The sequence below is a fragment of the Pan paniscus genome, chromosome 3, assembly GCF_029289425.2.
Source record: "Pan paniscus chromosome 3, NHGRI_mPanPan1-v2.0_pri, whole genome shotgun sequence".
NCBI classification, from domain to species: domain Eukaryota; kingdom Metazoa; phylum Chordata; class Mammalia; order Primates; family Hominidae; genus Pan; species Pan paniscus.
The window spans coordinates 114,852,121-114,876,305 of NC_073252.2; the positions used below are offsets into that span (position 1 = coordinate 114,852,121).

A 24,185-nucleotide genomic window follows, 5' to 3' on the forward strand; every position below is an offset into this window, starting at 1 on the left:
CCATCCTGGCTAACGCGGTGAAACCCCATCTCTACTAAAAATACAAAAAATTAGCCAGGCTTTGTGGCGGGCGCCTGTAGTCCCAGCTACTTGGGAGGCTGAGGCAGGAGAATGGTGTGAACCCGGGAGGAGGAGCTTGCAGTGAGCCGAGATCGCGCCACTGCACTCCAGCCTGGGCGACAGAGCGAGACTCCATCTCAAAAAAAAAAAAAAAAAGAAAAGAAAAAAAAAGAAAAAGAAAACTAAATAAGCCAGGGAAATAGCTTATACAACAGTGAGAAGCATGGTTATTGAGCTCTGGCTAGCTTTAATTAGTCCCATTAGGGATGGATATGCGGGAGGGAGAGAAGGGACTCCAAATCTTCTTGCAGAATTGCCCTATACCATGGAGTCCAAAAGGAAGCATACCAGATCTTCAGAAGACCTAGGACTGAAGGTAGGTCTTCATGTCCTACTACCTTGAGACTCATGTCCACTACCTTGAGAATGTCCCAGAGCATGAGTAAATTTGATTATTTTTCCTCAGGATATTTTTCTTCAGGACAAGGGCAGCCATTTGCTACAAACACATGTTATCAGAAATTACATCTGCTTTTATCTCAGACCTAGACTTCTCAGAGAATGTGTTATCAAGGCCTTTTAGAAAGGTTCCAAGGACATTAGATAGGACATGTATTATTATCTAAGATACAAATAATATGACTGGGTCTGAATAAAATATCCACACAAAAGCTAAATATTATCTAAAAATATAAGGCTCATTCTTTTAAAATGATTTTAAAATGTAATAATGTATCTAATTCTGGCTTGGTTGAATTTGGATATTATAACAGTGACCCACATGGTGGCCTATGGTATGACCAGCATTGCCATGGTCCTCACTAGCTTGGAGAAGCATGTTACACAGCATACATTTGGTAACCAGAATAGAGGTCTAAAAGCATTTGTTTCATGAGACACAATCTCTCTGCCATAATTAGACTTAGCTAACTGACATCATCTGACTGCAAAGAAGTAGCCTATACATATCTCCTCTTTCCTTTCTGTCCCACAGATGAAATGTGCTTTTTATTTGCTATATCTAAGTTTAGAATAAATCCAGTAAGTGTATTGTATATGAGCAACAAAATGAAGGCCAATGGCTGGAGTGTAGCAGAGAAGAACAATGAGGCAGGTCAAACCCGATCAGGGTACGTTGTCCCTGGTAAGGAGTTGGAATGGTTTTCTACGTCTAACATGGATTCTTAGCTAAGATATGATACTTTTACTGGGCTTTTGAATATAAACACTAAATGACTTTCTTTGGAAAAATGCAACCTAGAGGAATATCACAAGAATTGTTTTTTCAGATTCTTATGATAAAGTGCTGTCTTTAAATAGAAAATATTTTTATTATTACCATGAACTTTGTGCTGAAAGTAAAACATAGCACTGAGAGAGAGGGGTTTTTCTTTGGCATTGTCAAATCAAAATAATGACTCGTTATAAAAAGGAGGTTGTTGTAAAACTTCAGAAAGTTGCAATTTTATACGATTTGTATAACATTTTGAAGGTTGAAACATATTAAAAAATCATATAATGTATCATAAATCCACCAGCTAGCTGAAAATTAGTCATAATAAACTCACAATAAGGGAATTTGTTCCCTCCTTATCATGCAAACTGATAAAGCTTACATGCTTGGCTTAGGACACAAATTTTGTGCCAAAAACGATTCCCTGTTACCTGTGAATAAGAATGAATCTCGTGTATAATTCAAGCAAAGACATTTGCCATATTGAAATCCAGCAGGAAATACTGACTATGTTAGGTTTCATCTACATCTATTTATACATATATTCATTTATTCTCTATGATTTTAAAAAGAATCTATTGTGTGTAATGCAGTGTATAAGATCACTGAAACAGGTAGACATAATATAGATTTGGGATAACACCACCTAGATAACATTACCTAGATATATCTAGATATATCTAGTATATATCTAGCTAACTAGCTATGTAAACTGACCTGTGACTTTCAAAGACTAAAAAATTGCTTCACTAACAATATATGGGGTTAATCCATACTTTATTACTGGGATCTGTGATTGACACTCATCTTAAAAGATATATTCTTTCCATAGATGCATGATTCGTAAGGCATCTTAAATATAGGCAGCTATATGGTTGAAAATTTGTTTACATTGGTAAATTAAAAAGTGGTGCATATTATACCTTTCTTATGCTATGTATTAGTGTCAGAGTTACAGAATATATATCAATTAGCTGAGTTTATTAAATTCTGGTTTTAGTCCAGTTGAGGATTAGATAAAGAATGTCCATAAACAGTTTAATAAAAGAGCATGTAATAACAAGAAAACTCACAATATTTTAAGGCTTATAAAACGGAAAAATAAAAAATAAGCACTGAATATGTCTTTTTCAGGAGAAAGGAGTCTATAACGTCATATATTTTTGTATATATAATGAACTCTTAGCTCTTTATTTTCTCAGGGCTGAATCCTTAGCAAACATGTACATTTTCTATCTATCTATTGACAAACATGCACACACTATATATATATATATATATATATATATATATCTGAAAATATATTTGCAAGTTTGCAATCCTGAGTGTCACAATCTATAAACATTACCAAACCACCACCACTCCTTATGCCACCAAAGTAAGAACACAATTAATAGAGGAAATGGAAGAAACATTTCATATATATATATATAATCATGTTCTCCAAATTCTGGGAAGATAATTTTTACTGAGAAATTAGAAACTGAGCCTCTATTTGCAATGGCAGAAAAAAACTCATAAAGATTAAATATGTGGTTTATAGTTGTACTAAGAATCTCCTGGTATAAAACAAATACATGGTATGCATTCAACCACTATGTTTGTTACATTAGGCTAGACACTGCAGGCATAGAGCCAATTAAGAAACAGGCTTTGCCCTCAAGACACTTATAGTCTATAAAGTAGTTTTAAAACAGTGCAGTTTCCTGGAGCAGTTGTGTAACTTTCTACTTTCTTCTGAAAATAAAACCTGGCAGTTTTCAAGGGAAAGCACTCTGTTCACTAGTTTTGCATATTTCATTTGAGGGGGATTGCCATCTTCTTTCATATTTCTAGATACAGCATTCATTTTCTTAATGCAATAAATGTGTAACATACACTGAACCATGGAAATTGATTGAAAGGTAAATGTATGTGAACTAAGTTAATCTAATTTGAGTGAAGCTAAAAATATTTGATTATAGTTGAAGGTACAGATTCTATCTCCCCTTCTAGGCATGATAGTATAGGCTGGGAAATTTAAGCTGCCATGGCTATGACAATAGGATTGTATCTGTTACGAAATCAGAAAGATGCCAGCTCTAAGAATGTAGAAGTGATAATGACCTTGGTGTTATAAAGCGAGTCCAACTTTTTGTCCCTCATAATGACATTGAGCTTCCCCAACAATATTCATTCCTTGAACAAATAAATTTTTTTTATAAGTGAACAGATTGGTTTCTTGCATGGAAGTCCAAAAATTACTGAATGATAAAATAATAAATAAAATTTTAGCAGCTGGTAGACAGCCAAGTTTAGACATGCATAAAATAGGTATATGAGTGGCCACAAAAATAGTAAAGAGTGGATCAGTGAGCAAATAGACAAATATGTGCTGATATATAATAAACCGAAAATGTAAATGGAAAGAAAACTCTGTTTAAAAGGAAATGTAGGGTGATAATTTTTAGATTTGTTTTTCTAAATATCATAACATGAAAATATAATTCAAATGGTAATGAGATTCATAAAAAATAGAATTCCTACCAATGATGCAATAACTATAAGAGGTACAAGGAATAATAGGAGATAAAAAATAAACAAGAAATATTCCATGCACAAGAAGATGTACTAAAGAATGTAAGACAAGTGTACTATGGCAAGATATTGTATTATCAGTGTTACAAGAGAAGTACGAAAATATTGTAGAAATTCAAATTTGAAAACAGGAATGTGAACAAGAGATAAGCAATATTTCAAAACTCTAACGGGAATATGTAGACATTTAACGATTATGTTTAACGAAAGTCCGTGGTTCACAGAGGAGTACTGTGGAAATTTAAAAAGGTTATTTGCAGCTGTGTTTTGAGGTTACTAAGCTGAGATGTTTATATATAGGCAACATCAGTTTTTTTTTTTTTTTTTTTTTTTAAGCAAAGGAGGGGTATGAGGAGGACCAATCCTTAAGGAAGTTTAAATATGAGAGTTTTTAGGTGCTTGGACAAATTCTAAGATAAGATATGCTCATATGGTTATCTAAAGCAACAACTCTTGGGACATATGTTGTGTGTGTGTGTGTGTGTGTGTGTGTGTGTGTGTGCATGCACATGCCCATGTATATGTATTTATTTCTGAGAGCCATTACCTTTCATAAGGATGAAATTTTGCCTATGGGTGAAGTACATAAAATAAAAGATAATAGCAAAGTGGTGTTGCAGAGGAAACCAACCTTGAAGAGGTATATAGAAAAAAAAGACACTGTAAAATGAAAAATACCAAAATCTCAGAAGAAAACAGAGGATAGAGATGCTTCCAGCAGGAGATTTTGACCAACATTTTTTTTTATTTTAAAAGAAGGGATAATTAATGAGTTCATATAAATGGCTATAAATATGATTCTTAACGTACTAGGTAACAAACTACCTAAATAAAAACTAAAATCCCATTCCTACAACTATATAAGAAAGTGCATAAAAACTCTAGTGAGTATATAGCAAATATTACCATGAACTAAGATAATAATGGTAATTTATTCACTTATAGAATCTCCTCTGCTAGGATGTTAGGAAAATAAAACAAAAATGTTAATGGTTCTAAAATTCATCAAATCAGTGTTATACTTGATGCAAAGTATGACATGGATAAAGTATAATATTTAAAGCAAGTAGTCTGTACTCTGATTATTAGTTCAAGTGGAATGCTTGTCACTGTCCGAACAGGTTTGCTGAAGAAGCTAGTTTTGTCTCAAATAGGGAAAGAAAATTATATATATATATATATGTATATTATATATATAAAATTATATATATCATATATATTTTATATATATATCAAATAGGGAATATATATGTTCCTATATATGTTCTTTTTACATACATATGAGGTCTTATGACTACTTGTAGATGAATGAATGAATTCTTTAAAATTAATTTTGAAAAGTAAACAAGCATTAATAATTACTTTGAACTTGAATGATTAACTACCATTCCAGAAAAATTTTGATCTGACAGTTTTAGTTAGAAAAATGTTATTCTCATAAAAGCAGGAAAATTTGTTATACCAACATATATTTCTGAATACTTCATTTAGTTTATATTATTAGAAAATGTTTCTGTAGAACTCCCCCCCAAAATTATTATTTATTCTTGACCAATGAAAACTGTTAATTAGTTGAAAATATTTAATCCTTATATGTTTTTGGATACCACTGAAACAATTATTAGAACACAATTAATTTTAAGTGTTATGGTTTGTCAATATATTTACAAATCTGTAGAGTCTGATTAATTGATCTTATTTGAAACAAGTTTTTTTAATTAATGTTAGTTGTCTCATTTAAACAAGAAAATTTCTCTTACTGAATTTTCCAATGGCTTCTTTGTTAATAATCTCTGGATGACATTAACAGAACTGACCTTCAGGGAATGGCATTCAGAGAATATTAATTAGAAAAAAACTTGCTTACAATTCCATTAATATTTAGTGAATATTGATAAGATTGTGTAATGAGTCATCAGATAATTTTGAAGATGAAATTAAGCAAGCATTTACAGTAAACACATTAATTATTAAAATAATACAGTAGATGAAAAAGGGAATTATTATTTAATGGTTACAGAGTTTCTGGGGTGATGAAAAAGTTTTATAAGTGGAGATAATGGTTGTAGAACACTGTGAATGTATATTTACAAATGATTAAAATGGCAGAAGTTGTGTTGTACATATTTTCCACAGTAAAAAATTATTTACAAAAATAATACAATAGGAACAAAGCAATGGGAGTGGGAAATGTTCTTATAATTTGAAAATTGACTGTTAGAGAACAGGAATACAATGTAGTCTTTAAGTATAAATGAACTAAAATTCACTTTGCAGTGATAAAAAACCCACCTGTATTCAAATTGAGTGAACATAGGAAACACTTCTTTGTAAGAATGCCAACCTTAGTATGTGTATGTGTAATGAGAAATATTGTGGAGGACATCTTTTGAAAATACAATAAATATTTGCCACAATTAATATAACTTCACATTATTGCTGAAAAATGTAGAGGTCTAGTTAGAACATTAAAGCCAAGTAACTTTCCAATTTAGACAAAACCATGAGTTGTCATCAATCTCTATCCACTGATATTTTTGGATGACACATAATAGCAATGGCGTATGTTATGGTTTGAATGCCTGACCCCTCCCAAACTCATGTTGGAAATGAATTGCCATTGTAAGACTGGTAAGAAGCAGCCTATGACTTAGGCAGGCCCAGGTGCACCCTGTGTGGCAGCACCACAGGGCACAAGCAGTAAGCTTTGGTGGAGTCCATTTGGTGCTAATTATGCAGGTACAAAGAGTTTGTAAGCTGTAGGGCCAGGGTGGCCTCCACCTAGATTTTAAAGAGTGTATTGGACAGCCTGGGGGCCCAGGCAAAAATCTGCCACAAGGGCAGAACCACCACAGGGAATTTTCATTTTGGCAATGCTTAGTGGAGCCAAAAAGAGTGTGGCTGTTGCTGAGACCTCAGAACTCTTAGACACCAGTGTGCAGCCCCAGCCTGAGAGCTGGAGGCACAAGACTCTGACCAATGAGAACTGCTACATAGGCTAAGCCCAGCTAAGTTGTGGTTTGCAGGAGGCCCAAGCCCTTGAGGGCCTAACTCCTAGCTCAAAATGCCCAGAAGGTGGGGTATGGAGTCAAAGGAGATTATTACGGAGCCTATGTAGCAAACCTGCACGTTGTGCACATGTACCCTATAACTTAAAGTATTAAAAAAAAAGATTCAATGCTGTTCTCCCTATTAGATTTTGAAGATACTTGGAATCAGATACCCCTCTTTTCTTGTCTACTTCTTCCTTTTGGAATGGAAATGCCCATCTTATGCCACCATTGTATTTTGGAAGCATATAACTTGTCTAGTTTCACCGGCTCAGAGCTGACAAGAAGTTTCTCTCAGGATTAATCATGCATTGAATCTCACTCATCTCTGATTTAGATGAGACTGGAATTTGGAGTTGATGTTAGAATGAAATAAGACTTTTGTGGATATTGGAATGGACTAAATGTATTTTGTACGTGAGAAGAATGTTAGTTTTGGGGGCCAGGGACAGAATGCTATGGTTTGAATACTTGTTCCCTTCCAAACTCTTATTGAAATTTAATTGCCATTTTAGCAGCATTAAGGAGTGGTAACTTTAAGAGATGATTACGCCATAAAAGTTCTGCCTTTATGAATAAATTAATGCTATCATTATGGAAGTATGTTTCTTTTAAAAGGATGAGTTCAGTCTCTTTTGTCTCTCACCATCTCTGTGCCTTCCATTATGGGATGTCTTCTGCCATGGGATGACACAGCAAGACGATCCTTGCTAAATGTTGGCATCTTTATCTTGGACTTTCCAATCTCCAGAACTATGAGAAATAAATTTCAGTTCTATCTAAATTATCCAGCGTATGGCATTCTATAAAAGCAGCACAAGACAGACTAAGATATTATACAATGTGGATAAGCAATAGCACATACATATTGAACCAAACGTATAGTTTTTCCATGATATAAAACCAATGACTTACTGATTGTATAAAAATAATACACATCTAGAGGAAATAAAATGCATTATTTTTCTGTTTCTAAAATTCTATGCTATACAAAGTGTATTTTATTTTAATAATAATTGTTTGTCTTGTTATTATGTAGATTTTTAAAGAGCTCTTGGAACACTATTTGTAGAGAACGAAGCATACACCAGTAAAATGAAACAGTGCTTTCTTCAGGGAACAATTGTTAGTCAAAATTTAGCCTCCTGGTCTTGAATTAGTATTGAATTAAACAGTGAATATAAAGATGCTGATGCTATTTTATTAACAAGATTGATAATTCACCAATTTTCGAGAAGAAAGATGAGAACTACCAGAAGTTAGAGAAATAATATAGTACGTTGTGCATTACATGTTGTAATGACACCGTTAATGGCAATATATTTTTGTGATTGCATGTGGCTCGCTCAACTATTGTATGTCAGTAATGTAGTCAGGATTTGAATACTCTCAACATATAACTTTGTAGCCAAAATATGATATTTTTGTGATTGAGGATAATTCCTTAAATAATGATCATGGTATTAAATTGTTCATATACTAAGAATTTAAATATGGCTCCCAAATGCTTGATGATTTGTTTTAATCCATGATGAAGGGAAATTGATGGTGTGTGGTGTTTATTTTAACAAACAATTCCAAATGTTTCAATTGATACCGAAATACATTGCAGAGCCTAATTTAGGAAAATAGTACAACAATTCACTTACCACTGCCTCTCAAGATGACAAATGCAATGTTTCAACTTATGTGAGTAATAAGTTTGTTAATTTAGCTTCTAAATGTGTTGTTAAAAGTAGTCTTCAAAGAGAAATTTCTCTGTAATTTCTGGATCCATATTCATTTGCTGAAATTTAAATAAGGCCAACATTCTTATTGTTTATAGTCATAAATTAGAACATTCTAATGGAAATAATTGTCAAGAAAATAAAGGTAATGGCTGTGGAGCCTTATTTTTTTAAATATCAAAATCATATTGAATTGTCTATCTAAGGATTATAAGCAACACTATCCCTCTTACTGATATGACTTGGTAGGTTTCATTGTATTGCAGCTGATGTCAATCTTTATAAAATTAGTAGCCTATGGGCAAATGAATTCTAATTAAGTACTCTGTAGATGCCAAAAGCTAGAAAAATAATCTACGATTGTTCAAGTTCATTACCTGAAAATAGTACCATTCATATTTTATCTTTGCAAAAGGATGACTTATATTTTGGCATATAATACCTTTTAAATAAATTTACTTGCAGTGAATCTAATTGAATTGACTAGAAATCTAATAAGGTAATGAAAGAGTGGAACATTTTTCAAAAGGAGCAAATTAAAGACTACACTTCAGTGAAATAAAATATGAATTGCCATAGATGAGAGATTAGAGTCTCTAATAATGCAAGCAAAAGTAAAGAAAGCCTTCAATTTGCTTTAGGCAAAATTGCTAGATGTATTTAAGTGTCAAATTGAAGCAGAAGTGGAAAAACAAGGAATGGAATTACTTGTTGGAAACACATAAGCTCTAGAAGTTTAGATGTTTCCCAAAGGGTTATTTCTGTATAGAGGAAATGTCATAGGTTAGAAGCAAACATTTTTACTTTTAAAAATGTATCCAGGCATTTAAATTACATAGTAAAGACCCTCACTGCTGGTGAGTGAGTATCATCAGCTCAATATAGATGGTTGGCAGATAATGACTTTGAAATGCTCATACCCACATTTGACCAAGGCATTAACCCAGCATATCACTTTTTCTGTCTAGTCCTTGGTTGTTCACCTAATGATGACAGACCACCAGAAGACACTGATTATTTTCTTCATTATCAGGAGGGATGCTGAATGAAACATCCAAAACTTTTATCCAACTCTGAATTGGTCATAAAGAGAAATATTTTAATGGCCTACTTGAATAAAGAAAGGGAATAATTTAGAAATATGTTTTTAAAAATTTTAAGTGATATATACTATCTTATAAATACAATGCTAATTAAATTGCATAAAAATAAAATATAGCAGTATAATTACTTACAACTGTAACATAAAAAACTAAAAGTTTTGTAATTTCTTAAATTTAATATTAAATTCCAAAAGAGTTCACCACAAAACAAAGTGAAACACAAAGGTGGATGAATATAATTTGTAATAATATCCATACATCTTATATTCAGTCTCATTCTCCCCACACATTCTCACAAATCAAACAAATGAATAAAAAATGTTAACAAAATAAACTCTACTAAAGCCGAGTCAGAACAAAAATTTTGCCTAAATCTATGAAGTTAGCAAAGCTTGGGTGTAAATCCAGGTTGTCTGACTTTAAAATCATGTTCGTCATATATGAACCTAACTCAATTTTTAGTCCAACAACATTTAAATGTTTGATATGTACTTTATATTTTAATATACCCGAGAAATGTGTAACTGCACCAGGAATATCTAACTTTCCTCATATGTGTATCTTTGGATATGGCCTATTCAAAATGCTAAACCAGAAGACTGATTAATTGTCTGTAATATACAAATTTGAGGACTTACATTTATGGAATTTTAGACAACTCATAAAAAAACTGACAGAAAAAAAAGGTTAGGAATGGATAATTCATACTTACAAATATATCCAAATGGCTAGAGCGCATGTGATTAGATACTCTGATGAAAATTAAAGGGAAGTGGGATATTACTTATTCCTCATGTATATCAGGATGTTTCAAAGAAGTGTTTGTGAGGTGGAGGTAGAGATGTTTTTGTAGAAATATGTATGGCAACACATAATTCCTACTAATTTGTCTCTTAACTATTTAATTTAGCAGATAAGTATATGAAATATACACATTATTTTATAGTTTGTACCTAGACATCATTCATTGCATGACTCTCTCTTTAAAGGCATAAATGACTGTAACCCCTGGGAGCCTTCACTTGAGAGGTAAAGCACTTCATCCTAATATACAAAGAACAGTTGAAGCCTGCCTAATATAAAGGACAGCCAAATTTTCATTCATTTGACCTATAAATACAACGGGCTTTCCCATGCAACTGTGAACTATTTGAAAGAACATATTTTTACTGTAGCTGACATGAGAAAATAAGAAGCAAAAGAAATAAGATATTTCTGAGCTTTCTCAAAAGGAGTATTTCAGAAACTATTTACTTTTTGCTTTAAAGCTTAATTTGGATTTAAACTTCTCAAATGAAAATCGAAACTGAGAGGAGACTAATTTTATGCTTCTTTGAAAAATGTTGCCAATGATAGTTATAACTTTTTGAAAAACTTGTAGATGCTTGAAATTGAATGGCCGTTTATTATACTCTACCTTGAAGGAGTTCAAAATTTGGGACTAAATTTCATTGTTTCAGTTTAAATTCCAGAAATCTGTTTTTAAATGATATTATCTTAATTTCACAAAAATAAATATGGATTTAGCCTGTAACCTCAAATTATTTACTGATCAATTATTGAATATCATTCATTACAGTAAAATTTTAGTCATTGTCCCACATTTGTGTTCAAGGTTACAAGGTATTCTTTTTTTATGAAACTTCAGTTATTAAAATTATCAAGTTAAATCCACTTAAACTTTTAAAGAAAATCATAACTCAAAAACTAAAACTCTTGATACTGCATTAATAACAAAATTTTAGGTGTCTGAGTTTTTATTTAATGTATTCTCATAATAGCATTTGGATACTGATATGGCTCCTAAATATTGGTCCCCCTGGAATTAAAAATATGCACTTTGGGTAAAGTTCAAATGTGCTAATTACCAAGAAGATTCTATTTACTTTGGGACATGTTGCGCCATCCATTGATGCAGATTTTTCCCTACCACTTCCCTACCACATTCTAAATTTTTGAACCAATTACTTCCTGTGTCTTCAGAATTTTATTTCTCTCTCTTTGGTTCTCTTTTTAAGGTCCTCTGCCAGCTGCTCACCATCTTCCCATTTCATAAATGTTTGTGGTCTGGTATGATTGATTGTGTCTTCTTTTCTTGAAATTACTGATGGACCTCTTCTAACATATACTTCTTTTTACAGGATTAATCATGTTCTATGTGGTGATTATTCCCTAACTTACATCTCCAGTGCACCTTGCTTTCCAGAACCCCAGACCCTAGAGCCTAAGCATATCTACACTAGAAATCCATAGGTAAAATAGGCAAATATCTAAACTGCATAAGTTTATTTGTGTGTTTTCTCAACCCTGGCCCCTTCTGTTTCTTAGTAATGTGAATTGATTCACATGCAGCCAAAGCTACTAGTGTTGGTATTACATTTGACCCCGTTTTTTTCCTCAGGCCCAATATCTAAACAATATTTACCAAGTACTGTAAATTACATATCTGTGGAGTTATTTTGATAAATACTACCACTGCTATAGTCCGTATTCTATGTCTGTACCCTTTTATTCATAGCAGAATGCAGTAGGAGAAAAGCATGAAGCCACACTAAAGAATTTTGTCTTAAATTCATGGCTACAAACATTAAATGGACCTTTTAAACTGTGCAGCATCCATAGAAGAACTTGTCAGTCCTCAAACCATACCACCCTCTTATGTGGTTATTTTATACTTTCTCCTCTCTCCTCAAACCACATCAACTGCTCCAGCTCTGCTATTACCCAATGGCTTTGCTTCCCACTTCACTAAGAATGTTGCATCCACGAAATCTTGCAGACTCTCATAACCACAACCATCCAATTACCAACATAGGCAAACACTACCTCTGCCTTTGACCTTGGATGAAATTTCCATGATCTGATGATAAAATATCTCTTCTTGTGAATGAGACCCAATCCTTTCTTGTCTGCCTAAACATATTACTTGGAAATTTCTCTACTCTCTTGTCTACAATATCAAATTTTCACTCTCTACCACATCACCCCATCATTTTCATGCAAGCATGTAAGTTTCTCCTGATAATCTTCTGTCAATTACTGTCCATTTTTTTCTGGCTACACTAGATAGCAAAACTTTGTGGGTGAGTCCTTTATACTCTCTGCCTCACATTCCACTCCTCCCATGCCTTCTGAAACCCAATTTACTTCATCATTCTATAAAAACTGCTCTTTTCAAGGGCAGCGATAACCTCTATTTTGGAAAATTCAATAGTCAATTTTCAGTTCACATATTGTTTGAGCTAAAAGCAGCACTCCCTCCTCTTTGATCCATTTCTCCACGTGGCTTCACTTTGTCTAACTGTTCACTCTATCTCAGTCTCATTTATGGATTCTCCCCTTCTCCCAGCTATTTAGTGCTTTTGTGCATATTGTTTTGAAAATATATGTATAGATTTTTCTAATCTGCTAATATGATAAGGCATTTCCATGTAGCATGCTGTGATGATTTATCTGTATAATTAACATGTTCAAAGTGACATAGCCATTTATTAGATGAAAACCTGTCTAAGTTAATGAAGAATTTAAAAACTAAATGTTGTCTTAGAAAAGGAATTCCTGTGACTTTCTCTCATTGCCCTAAATAACAAGCTGAACATGTAGCATCGTAATCACGGAATCTTTTGAATTCCCTCCATTTACACATCAAAGTCTTTCCACAAAATAGATAGCATGGTGAAAATGAAAACAAATTTTTTTCAGTATAGACTGGAATTTTTTCATAAATTAGAGTTTGAATACCTTGCTTTTTCTCACCAAGTTTTTCAAAGCTTCTTCAACAATAAAACAATGTTCTCAGAATGTTTTCATTGTACCCACTCCTAACGTGCTATCTCTGTATGCCACTGAACATCATTTAATGGGTATTTATATACTTTTATTTAAAAATGTATTTCTTCTTGATATTTATATTTGAAGATAAAACATAAAATTTATTCAGTTCACTAGTCTTCATGATATTATTCAGAGATATGTTCTACCCATAAAAATTTGAGGTAAATATTTCTCAATATTTCAACAAGTCACTGCTAAAATGCTGAGACATTCTGTTTGCAATGTAATTCCTGATGCTTGTCAGACTTAATAAATCCCCATTAGTTAAGAATACAGCACTTGGTGAAATTGTTTCCATTTGCAAAAGTCTTTCAGGAAATGTAAAATATTTCAGTCATTTTGGCTATTTTCAGTTATCTCAGCTAACATTCTCTGAGAAAAGGGATTCATTAAGACATTTGACTGGATTTTCATATTCTTTATTTGCAAGATCTAACCTATAAATCTTATACCTGCAATCTCCAGATACTTTTCATATAATGCAGAAACCTAGTACTTCCCGAGATTTTGCAGCAACTCCATAGGGCACTTTTACAGAAATCCTCTAATGAGGAGATTCCTGGTGGTGAGTTGCTGGTGATGCAACAGACTGCACCTCACACACCTCAGAGCACCACACTCAGCAGGCAAAGCCTCTGGACCACACCTGCCCTTCCATTTCCTCCCTGCCTTTTAAAGGTGACTACTGACAGAGGAACCCTGGATATCTCTGATCTTTTAATACTGAGGTGTCTTTTGTCTCAGTCTTTTTCTCCCTTTATTTCCTTAGTTAATCTCATCCAGTCCCATAGCTTTAATACGTGTGCTGACAAAACTCCCAAATTTATATCTCTGCCAAGATGCCTCACTAGAACTACATACTCATATCAAACTGACTACTTGACATGTCTTACAATGTGAAGTGACATCCAAATTTATCATATACAAAAGTAACCCCAAGTTTTTTCCCCAAAACTTATCCACATGCCACCATACTGATTTGGGATTACAATTTATTTGGTATCAGCAATTTTTCAGTTGCCCAGGCAATGGGGGCCATCCTTGACTATTGTGTGTCATACCATTGTCCAATACATCAGAAATTCCTGATGCCTCTAACTTGAAAATATATGTGTTATTTAATCATTGTTAATTACCTCTGTTGTTATCACTCTGCATCTACTCTGACAGGGGTCAGTATAATAGCTTCTTAACCAGGCTTTCTGCTGCTACACCTGCCTTCTTACAGATTTTTCCCCCCTCAAAATAGTACTCAGTGATTCTTTTAAAGTAAATGTTTAAAAGAGTACACAGTATGTTACTCCTGGGCTTAAAATTCTGCAATGAGGTCCTTTTGTACCAAGAGCAAAAGGTGAAGTCTTTGCAGGGGGCTACAAAGTCTTATCTTTCTCCTCCACTTGCTCACCCACAAGCAGGCTCCTGCTTGTTGTTCCTTGAACAATCTAGGCATGCTCACTCCCTGTGACTTTGCTCTGGCTGCTCGTTAGTTTTTTTTTGACAGTGCTTGTGGCTTTCCAACAGAATATGTAATGTATCATTTTATTGTATTTATTTTCCTGTTACTGGAATGTAAGCTCTAAGAAAGCAAGGTTTTCTATCTGTTTTTCTCACTTATATGACTACCTAGAACTTCACAAAGATGTGTGGAATGATTAAATAGACTATATTATATAGTATCTGCCTATGTCTAATAATCTTTCACTTGAAAAACTATAGAATTTGTGATGATAGTGATATTTATAAAATAAAAATCTGAAGATATTATGCTCTTTCTAAAAACATATTAATTATTTTCATCACCCGCCTTTAGGATAAAAATCAAATTTGAACTTGGATTAAACAGTTCTTCAAGTCTGCTCTTGCCTCACTTCCCCAATATTATCGTTTATTATTCTCCATCACAAACTAAATAAATATACAGAATATTATTTTATTTCTTCCAGGTCACTAAGGTTTCTACTAATTCTAGGCCTTTGTACTAGCTGTTCACTTTTTCTACTACCTCTTCTGTTTTCCCTAGCGAGTTTTTCCTCATTCCTTATGTCAGAATGTGGAAGTTACCTCCAGGAAGTCCTTCCTACTCCAACAGATGAGGTGTCCTTCCTAAGTGCTCCAAGAGAGTCTTCTCTGTTGATGCAATGAATAATTGCATGTGGCATTGTGCTAATATTGTTTACTTGGCTCTCACCTCTCCTAGAACTAAGCTCTGTGAGAGCAGAGACTCCAGATACCATTATCTATGCTGTATCCCCATTGTTTAGCATAGTTACCTTAACATTTAAGGCTGTAACGAATATTCCCTGAAAAAAATAAGTAATTGCATCAATAAATAAACCATCAATGAGCACACAAGTCTACCACCATGGGTTTCTGCATTTTAATTGTGCTCATGTAGCACACAATCAGGTAGCTTGCAGGAAAATGCCAAGGTGATAGGATTCTTACCGAGTAGACTGTAAACACACTATGACACAGCATCTTGCTATATTTACATTAGCAGAATATTTTGTATAATTTTTGTTACTCTACATAGAATATTGATTTTGACTTGCCAACAGAATATGTAATGTATCATTACATGTTTTTAATTGTATTGTTGTATCAAAGACATGCTTTTAATTAGGGGTATGTAACTCATTTAACAGAAAAGCAGAAGTTATTTCAATTGCTTTTTTGAAGTGTTATTACATTGTGTGTAAACATTAACTAAAATTTGATTACAAATTCTATTATAACTTCAATTTAATTTTTTAATAAAAATTTTAAGTATTCTTTAAAAATGTTTTTTTTTTTTTCAAATATGACTCGTTTATTTTATGGCATTTGTGTTGTGTTGCTTCAGGCAATACTGTGTGGTGAGTCCAAACATCGACTCCGGAGTCACACTCTCTGGATTAGAAATTGCTTCTTATCAGCTCCATGGCCTTGAACAATATGCATACGATCCTTGTGTGTTCATTCTTCATCCAAGAAATGCAAGTGATGACAGTACCTACTTCATGAAGTTGACATTAATATTGAATATATTCATACAATGTATACATAGCAAGCACGGAATGAGTGTTGACTATTATAAATGTTACCTATATTTCAATTAGATTTATAAAACATATTGGCTTTTGGTATGGACAGTGCAAGAGTAGTGAAATATTAATGTGCATGCCTCAGGATGTTTTAAATAATCAATGATTTTAACAATGCCTTGTGATACTTATTCTTATAACTATTCTTGGAAATACTTTAATAAAACAAGGAAATGATGTTAGAGAAAGGAAATTTAGTCATTTCCAACTGGGAATTCGTGACCGGGGCCATTTCTGTACTAACTTTGAAGAAGAAATTAACCAAATTGAGATTCTCCTTAGATTCTGAAAGTGAGAACCCCCTGAGGGACAAAGCACAAATTCCTTCACTGAGAGACCAGATACTATCTCTTTATCCCTCCCTGGATGAAGACCAAGGACTGTGGCCTCTCCAGGTGGCTGAGATTTTTTATAGAAGAGTCCATGGCACCATGACCACTCTTTCAATCTCCAGAAGCCAATTTGGCCTTCTCTTAAGACTTTTCCTATCAGTTATTAAAAAAATAATAATAATACAGACCTACACCCCCACCGCGCATACACACACACACACACACACACACACACACACACACACACACACACACACGGGTTGCTGGGTTCATTATTTTGACTGATTTTACTTTTTAGTATTTAAGGTGAATGGTCTCATACAGGTCAGGATAATGCTTTAAAATCTTAGAGATTGTTGAAAGGAATTAATTTTTATTCACCAGTGAATGAAAGCTATCTTTTGTACATTCATTATATGTATCTTCCTCATTTTAAAACAACATGAAGTTCTTTATGTAGGAAGCAGCTCATTTTGGCTGGGCACAGTCGTTCATTCTTGTATTCCCAACACTTCAGGAGGCACAGGAGGGTGGATCGCTTGAGTTCAGGAGTTTAAGAGCAACCTGGGCAACACGGTGAAACCGCATCACTTCAAAAAAAAATAATAGAAATAAAACAATAAAAATAAAAATAGCCAGACACAATGGTGCATGCCTGTAGTCTCAAGCTATTTGGAAGGCTGTGGGAGAATCAGATCTCCTGAGCCTAGCCGTTTGACGCTGCGGTGAACTGAGATTACACCACTACTGCACTCCAGCCTGCGCAGCTAGACCTTGTTTCAAAACAAAGAAACAAACAAAAAACCCTCATTTTTACACTGAGTATCACTAAATCAATGTATATCAAGACTTATATAAAACGTGAATTTTGGATGCTATTAGATTCATTTAATTTCAGCTATTTGATATATGAAAAATAGTTTTTAAATATTTCAACATTGATGAGGTTGAAATTGTCTTATATGTATGACAGAATAAACCCCTCATCACTGTGAATATTTACAGCAATCTTCCTTTTTCCAGCTTGCCTCATTAATTTTCTCCTGTTTGCACCCACTTTTCTTTGCAGCTCCACCTGTCCTGTCACCCTGACATACCTCTGCCTGAGGACCATTTTCCAAATCTTCCAAAGAGTATACTTTGTGTTAGATAAGAGTTTGAGGTATTATAACATTGTTTTAATAAGGTAAAAGATGAAGGAAATAAAGTGACTGAATTTCAGAGTTGAAAGAAAAGGGGGGAAGGCTGAACTCCAAGCGCAAAAGCAATTATGTACTATCACATTCAGTAGAAAGACAAAGGGGGGGAATACAGTCCTAATATTAGAATATTGAAAGAAAATATTTCTACATTTTTGTCATTTCAGACAGGGATGCAGACAAAGACAGAAGCATAGGCAGAATTACCAAGTGTGTTGAAAATGGAAGGAAAAATTAAATTTTTTTAATGCTGCTGCTGACAAAGGGTTAGGATCATTTTCCAGATGTTCTCAAAATACAAATAAAGTCTTAGAGCATATTTTGGGTTGTTACAGTTGGTATTTTTTTTATGTTGTACATATTTTATTTTCTTGAAATCTTGAATGCAGAGGGACTAGGTCATCTCATTATTCAGCTAATGAAACTTTATTATTATCAGTTAGTACAGGACCCCATTCATGGGGTGTATTTATATAATTATTTTAACCACAAAATAAAATATGTGTGCTTATATACTTATTTTAACCACAACACTCGCTTTTGTCACAATGCAGCCAATATATTATTTGATGTGTAACTTTGACAATCCTTATGAAATATGTACTGATGTTTTATATATGCATTTTAAGTATATGAATCATATTGTTTCTCACATGATCTGTGATAATTACTATTTCCCCCAAATCCAATGCACACTGATACTTTGTAAGGTGAAAATAATAAATTAGTAGAAAATTTAAATAAGGAAGTTATAAAAATGCATATTATGAGATATACGTATGAAAATACATTTTAGTAAACACTATAAGACAAATATAGCATAAGGAAAAAAGAAGTCTAGAACTGCAGATGTTTATTGAAAGTGAAATTATGAGTGAAGTATTAACTCCCCACATTATATCCCTGTATACATACTTTGGATAGACAGCATGTATTTCAATTTCTTATTTGTTTTCCTCACTTTTCTTATTTCTCCTATCTGTTTTCTTTGTAATTTTTTTTTATTTTTAAGATGGATTTTTTTTTTACTTCAGTTTCTTTGCTGAGTTTGAACCCAATTCAATGTATTTCTATTTTTGTTCATTTCTGTTTTTATGTTTTAAATTTCTTTTTCTGGATGTTTATATCAGCTGAAATGTTGTATTAGTCTGTTTTCATACTGTATAAATACCTGAGACTGGGTAATTTATAAAGAGGCTTAATTTACTCACAGTTCCACATGGCTTGCGAAGCCTCAGGAAACTTACAATCATGGTGGAAGGCGAAGGGGAAGCTAGCACCTTCTTCACAAGGTGGCAGGAGAGAAAAGAGCAAAGAAGGAACTTCCGAACACTTATAAAATCATCACATCTCGTGAGAACTCACTCACTCTCGTGAGAACAGCATGGGGGACACTGCCCCTGTGATCCAATCACCTCTCTCCCTCCACATGTGGGGATTCAGGTCTCTCCCTGGACACATGGCGATTACAATTTGAGGGAGATTTGGGTGAGGACACAGCGCCAAATCATATCAAATATTACAACTTATATTTTCTGATTTCTTCTTACAGTACACTGCTATGGAGGTTTTTTGGAGGGGTTTTTCTTTGTTCGTTTGTTTGCTTTCTGTCCCTATCCCTTTGGGGGACAAATTATGATGTTTAAGAGGATCATTTTTTTTCAGTATAGCAGAGTACAATTTTTCATTGGACAGCTTTGGTGGTAGAGAAATGGTTGGATCAGCCTAGTTTCTGAGTCTTTTACATTTCTGCAGGATCCTTAATTTTTCCCCATTAGTGCCTTCATTTCCTTCACTGCCATTTACATGATTATTCCCCATAATCGGTGCTTCCATCCAACTGCCCCTACAGTCCAGCACACTTTTAAGCACTTTTCTTGAACACTACAAGGTCACAATTATACTAATTTCAACAATTAGTCTTGAACTTTATTGTTTTAGACAAAAAGTTTTCTGTTCTTCTCAATTTACTCTCCAAACACCCCTCCCTTTCTTTTTGTTAATGAGTCCCATAAGCCTTCTCTTTCCCTTCTGCCTTATAGGAATAGATAGTGGGAACTACCTTGGAATTTGGAGGTCTTTTCTTCACATAGGGACAATTTGAAGTTTTTGGTATTCTCTGTCTCCTAGTGAGGCTGAAGTGATAAACTATGGATGATGTTGTTTATACTATTCCTTGATTTTAATATTTTGAAGGATGGATCCACGGAGACAGTTTGATTTAAGAACGAGCTATTAACTTTTAGAAATTATTTTCAATACTATGTATGTCAATATTTAAAGATCTTATTGTGATAAGTTCACTTCTTACTTGATAAAATATGCAATATAGGCTGGATTAATGGCAATATGACTCAGAAAGGAGAATATATATCTAAATTATAGATCTGTTTTATTTTAATAACACCTTTAATAGAGAAAACCAAAAAGGTATATTGATGTAAATAAAAATTAGATTTTAAAGAAATGTAAGCAAGCTCATGTTTTTATATTTATTGACTATCCAAAATGAAGTATGTGATGCCATATTTTCAAAGTTAATTGGCAATCATTAATTTGTTGCTACTTGTAAAATATATTGTCTAAAGTAATAGCTACAAGTAAAAGACAATTTAACAAAATCAAGTGATATGTAGCACACATGAGAGTTGAAATTTGTACTTATATGTGCATATATCATATTGAGGCTATGTACGCAAGATGATATAACAATAGCATCAAGACCTCAGGATCTGGAACCTGACTGCCTCAGTTTGACTCATGATAGTGCCATTACTTAGTTGTGTGACTTTGGACAAGTTATCAATCTCAGTTTTAACCTCAGTTTCCTCAATCATAAAATGTGGCTAATAATAGTACCTAGATCATGGAGTTATATAGGCAATAAAAAATGGATTAATACCTTTGAATCCTTCAAAAATAACTGAACTAGAGTATGCAGTGAATATATATTAGCTAGTAACTTTATATATGTACTGGCATTTGTTATACTACTGATACATTACACATGACATACATTAAAGGGATTATTTCATTATATCTATTTTAAGCATTTCATACACTATATGACATACAGTATAAAAATGCAATCTATTCATTTATGACTAAATGTTTGTACATTACTGTTTTCTACATGAGCTCTTTTCTCTTGCAATTTTACATCTTTTTGCTTACATTGTAGCCCAAGTTTCTAGGTATCACTATTTTGTGACTATAAAACTTTACAAACCTGGAGAAAAACAACAGTTCCCTTCTCCATGCTGAGTCATGTTTGATATTGTGCATCACTCACAACTTTCTTATATCTCAGTTCTTTTGTAATGGAGCGTAAGTGTGATTTAATGTATTAGAAAATATTTCTGATATATTGAATGTCTAGTAAATAATACAAGAAAAATTATTCTGCCAAGTCAAATTACTTCCACTATTTTGAGATTTCCCTGAATACCATGTAGTCATCAACAAACATAATTACTTCATCCCAGAATTGTTTTATGCAGCGGGAACACAGCAGTGAGCAAGAGTCTCTGCTTAACTGTCAGACATCTTCACTAACCAAGCTATCTGAAATAGAATACTTTCCCAACTATTCATGAACTTTTTATTTTGTCTCATTTTCATTTATAAATATTATAACTAACAGAAAGTATAATATATATTTAAATGTTATAAATAAACAGAGCCTACGAAGCCTGTTTTATTCAATTCTCCTCAAGGTGTAAGTTGAAAAATAACATTAAATCACTTAGAACCTATTAAAATTATAACTATATATTGTTGATTGGGATGGAAAATTACTTCATTTGGGATTAGTTATACAATATTACAGAATGAAGGATATCTTTTAGAAAGAAAAATACTTACAGATTTAATTAAAATACTAAATTAAGATAGAAGCAAAGTTATAATCATGAAATTAAATTGAAGAGACTAAATTAGAATACACTGTAATGTATTTTTGCTTCAAATTATATAGTGCATATTTGACATGTAAAGGAACATCAGGTATCACTTCATTTATAAACTGTATAATGTAAGGACTTAATTTTTTCAAAAACAATACTTCTTTCTATATGTAATCTACTGTCTTTAAATTTCTATTATAGTTAGTGTGCCTTTTGTAGTAGTGTTTATGTTCTACTTAAGTGTTCGTGCCCAGTGTACTAAAATGTTTTACTTATCAATTGTTCTTTTTTATCACTAGTCTATAAGATGGTTTTACAATGTGGTACTAAATTGTCAAGCACATAAGCAATTTATTTTCACAGATAATATTCTTAGATCTTAGAAGATGCAAAACATCGTTTTTTTTTTATTTTTGAAAATGTAGTTTTGAGCAAAACATGCATTTAAGATCTATGTCCTAGAAGTGTGATCCTGTTATCATTATACCTCTGGATTGGGAATGTAGAAAATAATACAGGGGAAAGACTGTTTCGTTAAGAATGAAAACTTCCATTAGTCGTATGTTTCTGGAAATAAATCAGCAAACCTATTCAGCTACAGTTTCCACACCAATAAAAAACTAATGGTGCCTTACTCCATTTTGTGCTATTATAACACAATATCTGAGACCAAATAATTTATGAAGAACATAAATTTATTTTTTTCACAGTTCTGGAGGCTGGATGTCCAAGATCTAGGCACCAGTAGGATCTGTTGTCTGGCAAAGGCTACTCTCTGCTTCCAACATTATGCCTTCTTGCTATATTTTCCGGAAGACAAGAACACTGTGTCCTCATCTGGCTTCACATAGCTTCAGACACAAGAAAATCTAATGTTGCTTGAGCCCTCTTTTATGAGGGACTTAATCCTATCATGAGGGAAGGAGCTCTTACGACTCAATCACCTCTTAATACCATCACAATGGTCATTAAGTTTCAACACTAGATTTTGGAGGGGACATAGTCAAACCATACCATGGCCACTACTGATCCTCAAGTTTTACTTTTCTTTAGTAGTACAAGAAATTAGATGAATTGTGAAATTACCTTTACTTGCTTCCTGTATGTTCTGGTATTGGAGAAAATGAGTATTTTTTGCATAATTCTCTACCATTAATACATTTAACCTATGCAAGAGAATGTCCTGTGTCTGAGACCAGATGAATATGCAATTAATCATTTCCTAGAAAAAAAAATTCAGGATAGATTTAAGCATGCAATACATTTTAAAACCTTAAGATTCAAAGTGGAAATTCTGAATAGAATTTCCACAAATTTAGAATAATAATTAATTTACCATAATAAAACTCATGATAATGATAAAACTACTACAACAGTTTAAAGATTATTGATACATGGTGTGAGAGGAGGGAGAGAATCAGGAAAAATAACTAGTGAGTACTAGGCTTAATATCTGAGTGATGAAATAATCGTACAACAAACCCGTATGATACAAGTTTACCTATGTAACGAACCTTCACATATACCCCTGAACTTAAAATACAAGCTAATAAACAAAAAAGTAAAACAAAACAAAACAAAAGTTTACACCTTACCATTGCTCTAAGTATTGAAATGACTATTAATCCAAAAATACTTTCTACATATTATACTGTACAATTGTAATTGAAGTGCTAGTCTCTTTCTTAAAGCAGTTCTATTTCTACATCTATATATTTCAAGCATTTTCTGAGGACAAGATTTTGTGCTGCTATTTTAGATAATGACTAATCTCAATCATCAGGCATGCAGATCACAAAGACAGTTAATTTTAATGCTAAATATAACAAAACATATTAGTATATTTGTATATGTTTTGCAGTATTGTATACCACAGTTTATCTTTGTATAAATGATAAAAGTAAATTTGAGGCTTTTAATAATGAAACTTACTTGCAGATAATACTCTTTTCTTGTGCTACAATATATGGCATTTCAAATGCTTAATATGTATTTTTTTCAAGTAGCACATTTGTATTGGTTAAAATAATTCAGTTTCTAGGCTAATGTACCAGTTATAGAAGGGAGAACTTTAAATTGTG

The 24,185-nt window shown here is 33.0% G+C and overlaps 1 long non-coding RNA gene across 1 annotated transcript in view; it reads right to left on the reverse strand.

The window, feature by feature from the left end:
- Nucleotides 1-9,011, reverse strand: part of LOC129397622 (uncharacterized) — a 36,219-nt gene extending 27,208 nt beyond the window's left edge. Inside the window, exons 1-2 of the long non-coding RNA XR_010112011.1 lie at nucleotides 8,571-9,011; nucleotides 7,568-7,724 (exon numbers count right to left, since the gene is read on the reverse strand). This is a non-coding gene — a long non-coding RNA (uncharacterized LOC129397622). The remainder of the gene's footprint in view (nucleotides 1-7,567; nucleotides 7,725-8,570) is intronic.
- Between the last annotated feature and the right edge of the window lie 15,174 nt (nucleotides 9,012-24,185).